Source organism: Pantherophis guttatus, chromosome 6, assembly GCF_059756535.1.
Source record: "Pantherophis guttatus breed Tessera chromosome 6, ASM5975653v1, whole genome shotgun sequence".
In the NCBI taxonomy this organism is placed as follows: Eukaryota; Metazoa; Chordata; class Lepidosauria; order Squamata; family Colubridae; genus Pantherophis; species Pantherophis guttatus.
Window position 1 is genome coordinate 83,112,670 of NC_142068.1, and position 16,700 is coordinate 83,129,369.

A 16,700-nucleotide genomic window follows, 5' to 3' on the forward strand; every position below is an offset into this window, starting at 1 on the left:
CTAGCATCCGTTGTTACATTTGAGTCAAAAAAAATTTTTTTGCTCCTGGGCAGTTTTTTTTCTGACCCCGGCATCACGCGTTTTCTTCCTCGGGCAGCAAAAACACTCGATTTTTAAAAACAGCAAATAATAACATTTTTAAGCATGGAATTCCACCCCGAATCACATTCTAGCATCCGTTGTTACATTTGAGTCAAAAAAAATTTTTTTCCTCCTGGGCAGTTTTTTTTCTGACCCCGGCATCACGCGTTTTCTTCCTCTGGGAGCAAAAACACTCGATTTTTAAAAACAGCTCATAATAACATTTTTAAGCATGGAATTCCACCCCGAATCACATTCTAGCATCCGTTGTTACATTTGAGTCAAAAAAAATTTTTTTGCTCCTGGGCAGTTTTTTTTCTGACCCCGGCATCACGCGTTTTCTTCCTCTGGGAGCAAAAACACTCGATTTTTAAAAACAGCTAATAATAACATTTTTAAGCATGGAATTCCACCCCGAATCACATTCTAGCATCTGTTGTTACATTTGAGTCAAAAAAAAATTTTTTGCTCCTGGGCAGTTTTTTTTCTGACCCCGGCATCACGCGTTTTGTTCCTCGGGCAGCAAAAATACTCGATTTTTAAAAACAGCTAATAATAACATTTTTAAGCATGGAATTCCACCCCGAATCACATTCTAGCATCGGTTGTTACATTTGAGTCAAAAGAAAATTTTTTGCTCCTGGGCACTTTTTTTTCTGACCCCGGCATCACGCGTTTTCTTCCTCTGGGAGCAAAAACACTCGATTTTTAAAAACAGCTCATAATAACATTTTTAAGCATGGAATTCCACCCCGAATCACATTCTAGCATCCGTTGTTACATTTGAGTCAAAAAATTTTTTTTTGCTCCTGGGCAGTTTTTTTTCTGACCCCGGCATCACGCGTTTTCTTCCTCGGGCAGCAAAAATACTCGATTTTTAAAAACAGCTAATAATAACATTTTTAAGCATGGAATTCCACCCCGAATCACATTCTAGCATCCGTTGTTACATTTGAGTGAAAAAAAATTTTTTTGCTCCTGGGCAGTTTTTTTTCTGACCACGGCATCACGCGTTTTCTTCCTCGGGCAGCAAAAACACTCGATTTTTCAAAACAGCTAATAATAACATTTTTAAGCATGGAATTCCACCCCGAATCACATTCTAGCATCCGTTGTTACATTTGAGTCAAAAGAAAATTTTTTGCTCCTGGGCAGTTTTTTTTCGGACCCCGGCATCACGCGTTTTCTTCCTCGGGCAGCAAAAACACTCGATTTTTAAAAACAGCTAATAATAACATTTTTAAGCATGGAATTCCACCCCGAATCACATTCTAGCATCCGTTGTTACATTTGAGTCAAAAAATTTTTTTTTGCTCCTGGGCAGTTTTTTTTCTGACCCCGGCATCACGGGTTTTCTTCCTCGGGCAGCAAAAATACTCGATTTTTAAAAAGAGCTAATAATAACATTTTTAAGCATGAAATTCCACCCCGAATCACATTCTAGCATCCGTTGTTACATTTGAGTCAAAAAAAATTTTTTTGCTCCTGGGCAGTTTTTTTTCTGACCCCGGCATCACGCGTTTTCTTCCTCGGGCAGCAAAAACACTCGATTTTTAAAAACAGCAAATAATAACATTTTTAAGCATGGAATTCCACCCCGAATCACATTCTAGCATCCGTTGTTACATTTGAGTCAAAAAAAATTTTTTTCCTCCTGGGCAGTTTTTTTTCTGACCCCGGCATCACGCGTTTTCTTCCTCGGGCAGCAAAAACACTCGATTTTTAAAAACAGCTCATAATAACATTTTTAAGCATGGAATTCCACCCCGAATCACATTCTAGCATCCGTTGTTACATTTGAGTCAAAAAAAATTTTTTTGCTCCTGGGCAGTTTTTTTTCTGACCCCGGCATCACGCGTTTTCTTCCTCTGGGAGCAAAAACACTCGATTTTTAAAAACAGCTAATAATAACATTTTTAAGCATGGAATTCCACCCCGAATCACATTCTAGCATCTGTTGTTACATTTGAGTCAAAAAAAATTTTTTTGCTCCTGGGCAGTTTTTTTTCTGACCCCGGCATCACGCGTTTTGTTCCTCGGGCAGCAAAAATACTCGATTTTTAAAAACAGCTAATAATAACATTTTTAAGCATGGAATTCCACCCCGAATCACATTCTAGCATCGGTTGTTACATTTGAGTCAAAAGAAAATTTTTTGCTCCTGGGCACTTTTTTTTCTGACCCCGGCATCACGCGTTTTCTTCCTCTGGGAGCAAAAACACTCGATTTTTAAAAACAGCTCATAATAACATTTTTAAGCATGGAATTCCACCCCGAATCACATTCTAGCATCCGTTGTTACATTTGAGTCAAAAAATTTTTTTTTGCTCCTGGGCAGTTTTTTTTCTGACCCCGGCATCACGCGTTTTCTTCCTCGGGCAGCAAAAATACTCGATTTTTAAAAACAGCTAATAATAACATTTTTAAGCATGGAATTCCACCCCGAATCACATTCTAGCATCCGTTGTTACATTTGAGTGAAAAAAAATTTTTTTGCTCCTGGGCAGTTTTTTTTCTGACCACGGCATCACGCGTTTTCTTCCTCGGGCAGCAAAAACACTCGATTTTTAAAAACAGCTAATAATAACATTTTTAAGCATGGAATTCCACCCCGAATCACATTCTAGCATCCGTTGTTACATTTGAGTCAAAAAAAATTTTTTTGCTCCTGGGCAGTTTTTTTTCTGACCCCGGCATCACGCGTTTTCTTCCTCGGGCAGCAAAAATACTCGATTTTTAAAAAGAGCTAATAATAACATTTTTAAGCATGAAATTCCACCCCGAATCACATTCTAGCATCTGTTGTTACATTTGAGTCAAAAAAATTTGTTTTGCCCCTGGGCAGTTTTTTTTCTGACCCCGGCATCACGCGTTTTCTTCCTCGGGCAGCAAAAACACTCGATTTTTAAAAACAGCTAATAATAACATTTTTAAGCATGGAATTCCACCCCGAATCACATTCTAGCATCCGTTGTTACATTTGAGTCAAAAAAATTTTTTTTGCTCCTGGGCAGTTTTTTTTCTGACCCCGGCATCACGCGTTTTCTTCCTCGGGCAGCAAAAACACTCGATTTTTAAAAACAGCTCATAATAACATTTTTAAGCATGGAATTCCACCCCGAATCACATTCTAGCATCCGTTGTTACATTTGAGTCAAAAAAATTTTTTTTGCTCCTGGGCAGTTTTTTTTCTGACCCCGGCATCACGCGTTTTCTTCCTCTGGGAGCAAAAACACTCGATTTTTAAAAACAGCTAATAATAACATTTTTAAGCATGGAATTCCACCCCGAATCACATTCTAGCATCCGTTGTTACATTTGAGTCAAAAAATTTTTTTTGCTCCTGGGCAGTTTTTTTTCTGACCCCGGCATCACGCGTTTTGTTCCTCGGGCAGCAAAAATACTCGATTTTTAAAAACAGCTAATAATAACATTTTTAAGCATGAAATTCCACCCCGAATCACATTCTAGCATCCGTTGTTACATTTGAGTCAAAAAAAAATTTTTTGCTCCTGGGCAGTTTTTTTTCTGACCCCGGCATCACGCGTTTTCTTCCTCGGGCAGCAAAAACACTCGATTTTTAAAAACAGCTAATAATAACATTTTTAAGCATGGAATTCCACCCCGAATCACATTCTAGCATCCGTTGTTACATTTGAGTCAAAAAAAATTTTTTTCCTCCTGGGCACTTTTTTTTCTGACCCCGGCATCACGCGTTTTCTTCCTCTGGGAGCAAAAACACTCGATTTTTAAAAACAGCTCATAATAACATTTTTAAGCATGGAATTCCACCCCGAATCACATTCTAGCATCCGTTGTTACATTTGAGTCAAAAAAAAATTTTTTGCTCCTGGGCAGTTTTTTTTCTGACCCCGGCATCACGCGTTTTCTTCCTCTGGGAGCAAAAACACTCGATTTTTAAAAACAGCTCATAATAACATTTTTAAGCATGGAATTCCACCCCGAATCACATTCTAGCATCCGTTGTTACATTTGAGTCAAAAAAAATTTTTTTGCTCCTGGGCAGTTTTTTTTCTGACCCCGGCATCACGCATTTTCTTCCTCTGGGAGCAAAAACACTCGATTTTTAAAAACAGCTAATAATAACATTTTTAAGCATGGAATTCCACCCCGAATCACATTCTAGCATCTGTTGTTACATTTGAGTCAAAAAAAATTTTTTTGCTCCTGGGCAGTTTTTTTTCTGACCCCGGCATCACGCGTTTTGTTCCTCGGGCAGCAAAAATACTCGATTTTTAAAAACAGCTAATAATAACATTTTTAAGCATGGAATTCCACCCCGAATCACATTCTAGCATCGGTTGTTACATTTGAGTCAAAAGAAAATTTTTTGCTCCTGGGCACTTTTTTTTCTGACCCCGGCATCACGCGTTTTCTTCCTCTGGGAGCAAAAACACTCGATTTTTAAAAACAGCTCATAATAACATTTTTAAGCATGGAATTCCACCCCGAATCACATTCTAGCATCCGTTGTTACATTTGAGTCAAAAAATTTTTTTTTGCTCCTGGGCAGTTTTTTTTCTGACCCCGGCATCACGCGTTTTCTTCCTCGGGCAGCAAAAATACTCGATTTTTAAAAACAGCTAATAATAACATTTTTAAGCATGGAATTCCACCCCGAATCACATTCTAGCATCCGTTGTTACATTTGAGTGAAAAAAAATTTTTTTGCTCCTGGGCAGTTTTTTTTCTGACCACGGCATCACGCGTTTTCTTCCTCGGGCAGCAAAAACACTCGATTTTTCAAAACAGCTAATAATAACATTTTTAAGCATGGAATTCCACCCCGAATCACATTCTAGCATCCGTTGTTACATTTGAGTCAAAAGAAAATTTTTTGCTCCTGGGCAGTTTTTTTTCTGACCCCGGCATCACGCGTTTTATTCCTCGGGCAGCAAAAATACTCGATTTTTAAAAACAGCTAATAATAACATTTTTAAGCATGGAATTCCACCCCGAATCACATTCTAGCATCCGTTGTTACATTTGAGTCAAAAAAAATTTTTTTGCTCCTGGGCAGTTTTTTTTCTGACCCCGGCATCACGGGTTTTCTTCCTCGGGCAGCAAAAATACTCGATTTTTAAAAACAGCTAATAATAACATTTTTAAGCATGAAATTCCACCCCGAATCACATTCTAGCATCCGTTGTTACATTTGAGTCAAAAAAATTTTTTTTCCTCCTGGGCAGTTTTTTTTCTGACCCCGGCATCACGCGTTTTCTTCCTCGGGCAGCAAAAACACTCGATTTTTAAAAACAGCTCATAATAACATTTTTAAGCATGGAATTCCACCCCGAATCACATTCTAGCATCCGTTGTTACATTTGAGTCAAAAAAAATTTTTTTGCTCCTGGGCAGTTTTTTTTCTGACCCCGGCATCACGCGTTTTCTTCCTCTGGGAGCAAAAACACTCGATTTTTAAAAACAGCTAATAATAACATTTTTAAGCATGGAATTCCACCCCGAATCACATTCTAGCATCCGATGTTACATTTGAGTCAAAAAAATTTTTTTTCCTCCTGGGCAGTTTTTTTTCTGACCCCGGCATCACGCGTTTTCTTCCTCTGGGAGCAAAAACACTCGATTTTTAAAAACAGCTAATAATAACATTTTTAAGCATGGAATTCCACCCCGAATCACATTCTAGCATCCGTTGTTACATTTGAGTGAAAAAATTTTTTTTTGCTCCTGGGCAGTTTTTTTTCGGACCCCGGCATCACGCGTTTTCTTCCTCGGGCAGCAAGAACACTCGATTTTTAAAAACAGCTAATAATAACATTTTTAAGCATGGAATTCCACCCCGAATCACATTCTAGCATCCGTTGTTACATTTGAGTCAAAAAATTTTTTTTTGCTCCTGGGCAGTTTTTTTTCTGACCCCGGCATCACGGGTTTTCTTCCTCGGGCAGCAAAAATACTCGATTTTTAAAAAGAGCTAATAATAACATTTTTAAGCATGAAATTCCACCCCGAATCACATTCTAGCATCCGTTGTTACATTTGAGTCAAAAAAAATTTTTTTGCTCCTGGGCAGTTTTTTTTCTGACCCCGGCATCACGCGTTTTCTTCCTCGGGCAGCAAAAACACTCGATTTTTAAAAACAGCAAATAATAACATTTTTAAGCATGGAATTCCACCCCGAATCACATTCTAGCATCCGTTGTTACATTTGAGTCAAAAAAATTTTTTTCCTCCTGGGCAGTTTTTTTTCTGACCCCGGCATCACGCGTTTTCTTCCTCGGGCAGCAAAAACACTCGATTTTTAAAAACAGCTCATAATAACATTTTTAAGCATGGAATTCCACCCCGAATCACATTCTAGCATCCGTTGTTACATTTGAGTCAAAAAAAATTTTTTTGCTCCTGGGCAGTTTTTTTTCTGACCCCGGCATCACGCGTTTTCTTCCTCTGGGAGCAAAAACACTCGATTTTTAAAAACAGCTAATAATAACATTTTTAAGCATGGAATTCCACCCCGAATCACATTCTAGCATCTGTTGTTACATTTGAGTCAAAAAAAATTTTTTTGCTCCTGGGCAGTTTTTTTTCTGACCCCGGCATCACGCGTTTTGTTCCTCGGGCAGCAAAAATACTCGATTTTTAAAAACAGCTAATGATAACATTTTTAAGCATGGAATTCCCCCCCGAATCACATTCTAGCATCGGTTGTTACATTTGAGTCAAAAGAAAATTTTTTGCTCCTGGGCACTTTTTTTTCTGACCCCGGCATCACGCGTTTTCTTCCTCTGGGAGCAAAAACACTCGATTTTTAAAAACAGCTCATAATAACATTTTTAAGCATGGAATTCCACCCCGAATCACATTCTAGCATCCGTTGTTACATTTGAGTCAAAAAAATTTTTTTTGCTCCTGGGCAGTTTTTTTTCTGACCCCGGCATCACGCGTTTTCTTCCTCGGGCAGCAAAAATACTCGATTTTTAAAAACAGCTAATAATAACATTTTTAAGCATGAAATTCCACCCCGAATCACATTCTAGCATCTGTTGTTACATTTGAGTCAAAAAAATTTGTTTTGCCCCTGGGCAGTTTTTTTTCTGACCCCGGCATCACGCGTTTTCTTCCTCGGGCAGCAAAAACACTCGATTTTTAAAAACAGCTAATAATAACATTTTTAAGCATGGAATTCCACCCCGAATCACATTCTAGCATCCGTTGTTACATTTGAGTCAAAAAAAATTTTTTTGCTCCTGGGCAGTTTTTTTTCTGACCCCGGCATCACGCGTTTTCTTCCTCGGGCAGCAAAAACACTCGATTTTTAAAAACAGCTCATAATAACATTTTTAAGCATGGAATTCCACCCCGAATCACATTCTAGCATCCGTTGTTACATTTGAGTCAAAAAAAATTTTTTTGCTCCTGGGCAGTTTTTTTTCTGACCCCGGCATCACGCGTTTTCTTCCTCTGGGAGCAAAAACACTCGATTTTTAAAAACAGCTAATAATAACATTTTTAAGCATGGAATTCCACCCCGAATCACATTCTAGCATCCGTTGTTACATTTGAGTCAAAAAAAATTTTTTTGCTCCTGGGCAGTTTTTTTTCTGACCCCGGCATCACGCGTTTTGTTCCTCGGGCAGCAAAAATACTCGATTTTTAAAAACAGCTAATAATAACATTTTTAAGCATGAAATTCCACCCCGAATCACATTCTAGCATCCGTTGTTACATTTGAGTCAAAAAAAATTTTTTTGCTCCTGGGCAGTTTTTTTTCTGACCCCGGCATCACGCGTTTTCTTCCTCTGGGAGCAAAAACACTCGATTTTTAAAAACAGCTAATAATAACATTTTTAAGCATGGAATTCCACCCCGAATCACATTCTAGCATCCGTTGTTACATTTGAGTCAAAAAAAATTTTTTTGCTCCTGGGCAGTTTTTTTTCTGACCCCGGCATCACGCGTTTTGTTCCTCGGGCAGCAAAAATACTCGATTTTTAAAAACAGCTAATAATAACATTTTTAAGCATGAAATTCCACCCCGAATCACATTCTAGCATCCGTTGTTACATTTGAGTCAAAAAAAAATTTTTTGCTCCTGGGCAGTTTTTTTTCTGACCCCGGCATCACGCGTTTTCTTCCTCGGGCAGACAAAACAGTCGATTTTTAAAAACAGCTAATAATAACATTTTTAAGCATGGAATTCCACCCCGAATCACATTCTAGCATCCGTTGTTACATTTGAGTCAAAAAAAATTTTTTTGCTCCTGGGCAGTTTTTTTTCTGACCCCGGCATCACGCGTTTTCTTCCTCGGGCAGCAAAAACACTCGATTTTTAAAAACAGCTAATAATAACATTTTTAAGCATGGAATTCCACCCCGAATCACATTCTAACATCCATTGTTACATTTGAGTCAAAAAAAATTTTTTTGCTCCTGGGCAGTTTTTTTTCTGACCCCGGCATCACGCGTTTTCTTCCTCTGGGAGCAAAAACACTCGATTTTTAAAAACAGCTAATAATAACATTTTTAAGCATGGAATTCCACCCCGAATCACATTCTAGCATCCGTTGTTACATTTGAGTCAAAAAATTTTTTTTTGCTCCTGGGCAGTTTTTTTTCTGACCCCGGCATCACGCGTTTTCTTCCTCGGGCAGCAAAAATACTCGATTTTTAAAAACAGCTAATAATAACATTTTTAAGCATGGAATTCCACCCCGAATCACATTCTAGCATCCGTTGTTACATTTGAGTGAAAAAAAAATTTTTTCCTCATGGGCAGTTTTTTTTCTGACCCCGGCATCACGCGTTTTCTTCCTCGGGTAGCAAAAATACTCGATTTTTAAAAACAGCAAATAATAACATTTTTAAGCATGGAATTCCACCCCGAATCACATTCTAGCATCCGTTGTTACATTTGAGTCAAAAAAAATTTTTTTGCTCCTGGGAGTTTTTTTTCTGACCCCGGCATCACGCGTTTTCTTCCTCGGGCAGCAAAAACACTCGATTTTTAAAAACAGCTAATAATAACATTTTTAAGCATGGAATTCCACCCCGAATCACATTCTAGCATCCGTTGTTACATTTGAGTCAAAAAAAATTTTTTTGCTCCTGGGCAGTTTTTTTTCTGACCCCGGCATCACGCGTTTTCTTCCTCGGGCAGTAAAAACACTCGATTTTTAAAAACAGCTCATAATAATATTTTTAAGCATGGAATTCCACCCCGAATCACATTCTAGCATCCGTTGTTACATTTGAGTCAAAAAAATTTTTTTTGCTCCTGGGCAGTTTTTTTTCTGACCCCGGCATCACGCGTTTTCTTCCTCTGGGAGCAAAAACACTCGATTTTTAAAAACAGCTAATAATAACATTTTTAAGCATGAAATTCCACCCCGAATCACATTCTAGCATCCGTTGTTACATTTGAGTCAAAAAAAATTTTTTTGCTCCTGGGCAGTTTTTTTTCTGACCCCGGCATCACGCGTTTTCTTCCTCGGGCAGCAAAAATACTCGATTTTTAAAAAGAGCTAATAATAACATTTTTAAGCATGAAATTCCACCCCGAATCACATTCTAGCATCCGTTGTTACATTTGAGTCAAAAAAATTTTTTTTGCTCCTGGGAGTTTTTTTTCTGACCCCGGCATCACGCGTTTTCTTCCTCGGGCAGCAAAAACACTCGATTTTTAAAAACAGCTAATAATAACATTTTTAAGCATGGAATTCCACCCCGAATCACATTCTAGCATCCGTTGTTACATTTGAGTCAAAAAAAATTTTTTTGCTCGTGGGCAGTTTTTTTTCTGACCCTGGCATCACGCGTTTTCTTCCTCGGGCAGTAAAAACACTCGATTTTTAAAAACAGCTCATAATAATATTTTTAAGCATGGAATTCCACCCCGAATCACATTCTAGCATCCGTTGTTACATTTGAGTCAAAAAAAATTTTTTTGCTCCTGGGCAGTTTTTTTTCTGACCCCGGCATCACGCGTTTTCTTCCTCTGGCAGCAAAAACACTCGATTTTTAAAAACAGCTAATAATAACATTTTTAAGCATGGAATTCCACCCCGAATCACATTCTAGCATCCGTTGTTACATTTGAGTCAAAAAAATTTTTTTTGCTCCTGGGCAGTTTTTTTTCTGACCCCGGCATCACGCGTTTTCTTCCTTGGGCAGCAAAATCACTCGATTTTTAAAAACAGCTAATAATAACATTTTTAAGCATGGAATTCCACCCCGAATCACATTCTAACATCCGTTGTTACATTTGAGTCAAAAAAAAAATTTTTGCTCCTGGGCAGTTTTTTTTCTGACCCCGACATCACGCGTTTTGTTCCTCGGGCAGCAAAAATACTCGATTTTTAAAAACAGCTAATAATAACATTTTTAAGCATGAAATTCCACCCCGAATCACATTCTAGCATCCGTTGTTACATTTGAGTCAAAAAAATTTTTTTTGCTCCTGGGCAGTTTTTTTTCTGACCCCGGCATCACGCGTTTTCTTCCTCGGGCAGCAAAAACACTCGATTTTTAAAAACAGCTAATAATAACATTTTTAAGCATGGAATTCCACCCCGAATCACATTCTAGCATCCGTTGTTACATTTGAGTCAAAAAAAATTTTTTTGCTCCTGGGCAGTTTTTTTTCTGACCCCGGCATCACGCGTTTTCTTCCTCAGGCAGCAAAAACACTCGATTTTTAAAAACAGCTAATAATAACATTTTTAAGCATGGAATTCCACCCCGAATCACATTCTAGCATCCGTTGTTACATTTGAGTCAAAAAAAATTTTTTTGCTCCTGGGCAGTTTTTTTTCTGACCCCGGCATCACGCGTTTTCTTCCTCGGGCAGCAAAAACACTCGATTTTTAAAAACAGCTCATAATAACATTTTTAAGCATGGAATTCCACCCCGAATCACATTCTAGCATCCGTTGTTACATTTGAGTCAAAAAAAATTTTTTTGCTCCTGGGCAGTTTTTTTTCTGACCCCGGCATCACGCGTTTTCTTCCTCGGGCAGCAAAAACACTCGATTTTTAAAAACAGCTCATAATAACATTTTTAAGCATGGAATTCCACCCCGAATCACATTCTAGCATCCGTTGTTACATTTGAGTCAAAAAAAAATTTTTTGCTCCTGGGCAGTTTTTTTTCTGACCCCGGCATCACGCGTTTTCTTCCTCGGACAGCAAAAACACTCGATTTTTAAAAAAAGCTAATAATAACATTTTTAAGCATGGAATTCCACCCCGAATCACATTCTAGCATCCGTTGTTACATTTGAGTCAAAAAAAATTTTTTTGCTCGTGGGCAGTTTTTTTTCTGACCCCGGCATCACGCGTTTTCTTCCTCTGGGAGCAAAAACACTCGATTTTTAAAAACAGCTAATAATAACATTTTTAAGCATGGAATTCCACCCCGAATCACATTCTAGCATCCGTTGTTACATTTGAGTCAAAAAAAAATTTTTTGCTCCTGGGCAGTTTTTTTTCTGACCCCGGCATCACGCGTTTTGTTCCTCGGGAAGCAAAAATACTCGATTTTTAAAAACAGCTCATAATAACATTTTTAAGCATGGAATTCCACCCCGAATCACATTCTAGCATCCGTTGTTACATTTGAGTCAAAAAAAATTTTTTTGCTCCTGGGCAGTTTTTTTTCTGACCCCGGCATCACGCGTTTTCTTCCTCGGGCAGCAAAAACACTCGATTTTTAAAAACAGCTAATAATAACATTTTTAAGCATGGAATTCCACCCCGAATCACATTCTAGCATCCGTTGTTACATTTGAGTCAAAAAAAATTTTTTTGCTCCTGGGCAGTTTTTTTTCTGACCCCGGCATCACGCGTTTTCTTCCTCGGGCAGCAAAAACACTCGATTTTAAAAAACAGCTAATAATAACATTTTTAAGCATGGAATTCCACCCCGAATCACATTCTAACATCCGTTGTTACATTTGAGTCAAAAAAAATTTTTTTGCTCCTGGGCAGTTTTTTTTCTGACCCCGGCATCACGCGTTTTCTTCCTCAGGCAGCAAAAATACTCGATTTTTAAAAACAGCTAATAATAACATTTTTAAGCATGGAATTCCACCCCGAATCACATTCTAGCATCCGTTGTTACATTTGAGTCAAAAAAAATTTTTTTGCTCCTGGGCAGTTTTTTTTCTGACCCCGGCATCACGCGTTTTCTTCCTCGGGCAGCAAAAACACTCGATTTTTAAAAACAGCTCATAATAACATTTTTAAGCATGGAATTCCACCCCGAATCACATTCTAGCATCCGTTGTTACATTTGAGTCAAAAATTTTTTTTTTGCTCCTGGGCAGTTTTTTTTCTGACCCCGCCATCACGCGTTTTCTTCCTCGGGCAGCAAAAATACTCGATTTTTAAAAACAGCTAATAATAACATTTTTAAGCATGGAATTCCACCCCGAATCACATTCTAGCATCCGTTGTTACATTTGAGTGAAAAAAAATTTTTTTCCTCATGGGCAGTTTTTTTTCTGACCCCGGCATCACGCGTTTTCTTCCTCGGGTAGCAAAAATACTCGATTTTTAAAAACAGCAAATAATAACATTTTTAAGCATGGAATTCCACCCCGAATCACATTCTAGCATCCGTTGTTACATTTGAGTCAAAAAAAAATTTTTTGCTCCTGGGCAGTTTTTTTTCTGACCCCGGCATCACGCGTTTTCTTCCTCGGGCAGCAAAAACACTCGATTTTAAAAAACAGCTCATAATAACATTTTTAAGCATGGAATTCAACCCCGAATCACATTCTAACATCCGTTGTTACATTTGAGTCAAAAAAATTTTTTTTGCTCCTTGGCAGTTTTTTTTCTGACCCCGGCATCACGCGTTTTCTTCCTCGGGCAGCAAAAATACTCGATTTTTGAAAACAGCTAATAATAACATTTTTAAGCATGGAATTCCACCCCGAATCACATTCTAGCATCCGTTGTTACATTTGAGTAAAAAAAATTTTTTTTGCTCCTGGGCAGTTTTTTTTCTGACCCCGGCATCACGCGTTTTCTTCCTCGGGCAGCAAAAATACTCGATTTTTAAAAAGAGCTCATAATAACATTTTTAAGCATGAAATTCCACCCCGAATCACATTCTAGCATCCGTTGTTACATTTGAGTCAAAAAAAAATTTTTTGCTCCTGGGCAGTTTTTTTTCTGACCCCGGCATCACGCGTTTTCTTCCTCGGGCAGCAAAAACACTCGATTTTTATAAACAGCTCATAATAACATTTTTAAGCATGGAATTCCACCCCGAATCACATTCTAGCATCCGTTGTTACATTTGAGTCAAAAAAATTTTTTTTGCTCCTGGGCATTTTTTTTTCTGACTCCGGCATCACGCGTTTTCTTCCTCGGGCAGGAAAAACACTCGATTTTTAAAAACAGCTCATAATAACATTTTTAAGCATGGAATTCCACCCCGAATCACATTCTAGCATCCGTTGTAACATTTGAGTAAAAAAAAATTTTTTTGCTCCTGGGCAGTTTTTTTTCTGACCCCGGCATCACGCGTTTTCTTCCTCGGGCAGCAAAATCACTCGATTTTGAAAAACAGCTAATAATAACATTTTTAAGCATGGAATTCCACCCCGAATCACATTCTAGCATCCGTTGTTACATTTGAGTCAAAAAAATTTTTTTTGCTCCTGGGCAGTTTTTTTTCTGACCCCGGCATCACGCGTTTTCTTCCTCGGGCAGCAAAAACACTCGATTTTTAAAAACAGCTAATAATAACATTTTTAAGCATGGAATTCCACCCCGAATCACATTCTAGCATCCGTTGTTACATTTGAGTCAAAAAAAATTTTTTTCCGCCTGGGCAGTTTTTTTTCTGACCCCGGCATCACGCGTTTTCTTCCTCGGGCAGCAAAAACACTCGATTTTTAAAAACAGCTAATAATAACATTTTTAAGCATGGAATTCCACCCCGAATCACATTCTAGCATCCGTTGTTACATTTGAGTCAAAAAAAAATTTTTTCCGCCTGGGCAGTTTTTTTTCTGACCCCGGCATCACGCGTTTTCTTCCTCGGGCAGTAAAAACACTCGATTTTTAAAAACAGCTCATAATAATATTTTTAAGCATGGAATTCCAGCCCGAATCACATTCTAGCATCCGTTGTTACATTTGAGTCAAAAAAAATTTTTTTGCTCCTGGGCAGTTTTTTTTCTGACCCCGGCATCACGCGTTTTCTTCCTCTGGGAGCAAAAACACTCGATTTTTAAAAACAGCTAATAATAACATTTTTAAGCATGGAATTCCACCCCGAATCACATTCTAGCATCCGTTGTTACATTTGAGTCAAAAAATTTTTTTTTGCTCCTGGGCAGTTTTTTTTCTGACCCCGGCATCACGCGTTTTGTTCCTCGGGCAGCAAAAATACTCGATTTTTAAAAACAGCTAATAATAACATTTTTAAGCATGAAATTCCACCCCGAATCACATTCTAGCATCCGTTGTTACATTTGAGTCAAAAAAAATTTTTTTGCTCCTGGGCAGTTTTTTTTCTGACCCCGGCATCACGCGTTTTCTTCCTCGGGCAGCAAAAACACTCGATTTTAAAAAACAGCTCATAATAACATTTTTAAGCATGGAATTCCACCCCGAATCACATTCTAGCATCCGTTGTTACATTTGAGTCAAAAAAAAATTTTTTGCTCCTGGGCAGTTTTTTTTCTGACCCCGGCATCACGCGTTTTCTTCCTCGGGCAGCAAAAACACTCGATTTTAAAAAACAGCTCATAATAACATTTTTAAGCATGGAATTCAACCCCGAATCACATTCTAACATCCGTTGTTACATTTGAGTCAAAAAAATTTTTTTTGCTCCTGGGCAGTTTTTTTTCTGACCCCGGCATCACGCGTTTTCTTCCTCGGGCAGCAAAAATACTCGATTTTTGAAAACAGCTAATAATAACATTTTTAAGCATGGAATTCCACCCCGAATCACATTCTAGCATCCATTGTTACATTTGAGTAAAAAAAATTTTTTTTGCTCCTGGGCAGTTTTTTTTCTGACCCCGGCATCACGCGTTTTCTTCCTCGGGCAGCAAAAATACTCGATTTTTAAAAAGAGCTCATAATAACATTTTTAAGCATGAAATTCCACCCCGAATCACATTCTAGCATCCGTTGTTACATTTGAGTCAAAAAAAAATTTTTTGCTCCTGGGCAGTTTTTTTTCTGACCCCGGCATCACGCGTTTTCTTCCTCGGGCAGCAAAAACACTCGATTTTTATAAACAGCTCATAATAACATTTTTAAGCATGGAATTCCACCCCGAATCACATTCTAGCATCCGTTGTTACATTTGAGTCAAAAAAAATTTTTTTGCTCCTGGGGATTTTTTTTTCTGACTCCGGCATCACGCGTTTTCTTCCTCGGACAGGAAAAACACTCGATTTTTAAAAACAGCTCATAATAACATTTTTAAGCATGGAATTCCACCCCGAATCACATTCTAGCATCCGTTGTAACATTTGAGTAAAACAAAATTTTTTTGCTCCTGGGCAGTTTTTTTTCTGAGCCCGGCATCACGCGTTTTCTTCCTCGGGCAGCAAAATCACTCGATTTTTAAAAACAGCTAATAATAACATTTTTAAGCATGGAATTCCACCCCGAATCACATTCTAGCATCCGTTGTTACATTTGAGTCAAAAAAAATTTTTTTGCTCCTGGGCAGTTTTTTTTCTGACCCCGGCATCACGCGTTTTCTTCCTCGGGCAGCAAAAACACTCGATTTTTAAAAACAGCTAATAATAACATTTTTAAGCATGGAATTCCACCCCGAATCACATTCTAGCATCCGTTGTTACATTTGAGTCAAAAAAATTTTTTTTCCGCCTGGGCAGTTTTTTTTCTGACCCCGGCATCACGCGTTTTCTTCCTCGGGCAGCAAAAACACTCGATTTTAAAAAACAGCTAATAATAACATTTTTAAGCATGGAATTCCACCCCGAATCACATTCTAGCATCCGTTGTTACATTTGAGTCAAAAAAAATTTTTTTCCGCCTGGGCAGTTTTTTTTCTGACCCCGGCATCACGCGTTTTCTTCCTCGGGCAGCAAAAACACTCGATTTTTAAAAACAGCTAATAATAACATTTTTAAGCATGGAATTCCACCCCGAATCACATTCTAGCATCCGTTGTTACATTTGAGTCAAAAAAAATTTTTTTCCGCCTGGGCAGTTTTTTTTCTGACCCCGGCATCACGCGTTTTCTTCCTCGGGCAGTAAAAACACTCGATTTTTAAAAACAGCTCATAATAATATTTTTAAGCATGGAATTCCAGCCCGAATCACATTCTAGCATCCGTTGTTACATTTGAGTCAAAAAAAATTTTTTTGCTCATGGGCAGTTTTTTTTCTGACCCCGGCATCACGCGTTTTCTTCCTCTGGGAGCAAAAACACTCGATTTTTAAAAACAGCTAATAATAACATTTTTAAGCATGGAATTCCACCCCGAATCACATTCTAGCATCCGTTGTTACATTTGAGTCAAAAAAAATTTTTTTGCTCCTGGGCAGTTTTTTTTCTGACCCCGGCATCACGCGTTTTGTTCCTCGGGCAGCAAAAATACTCGATTTTTAAAAACAGCTAATAATAACATTTTTAA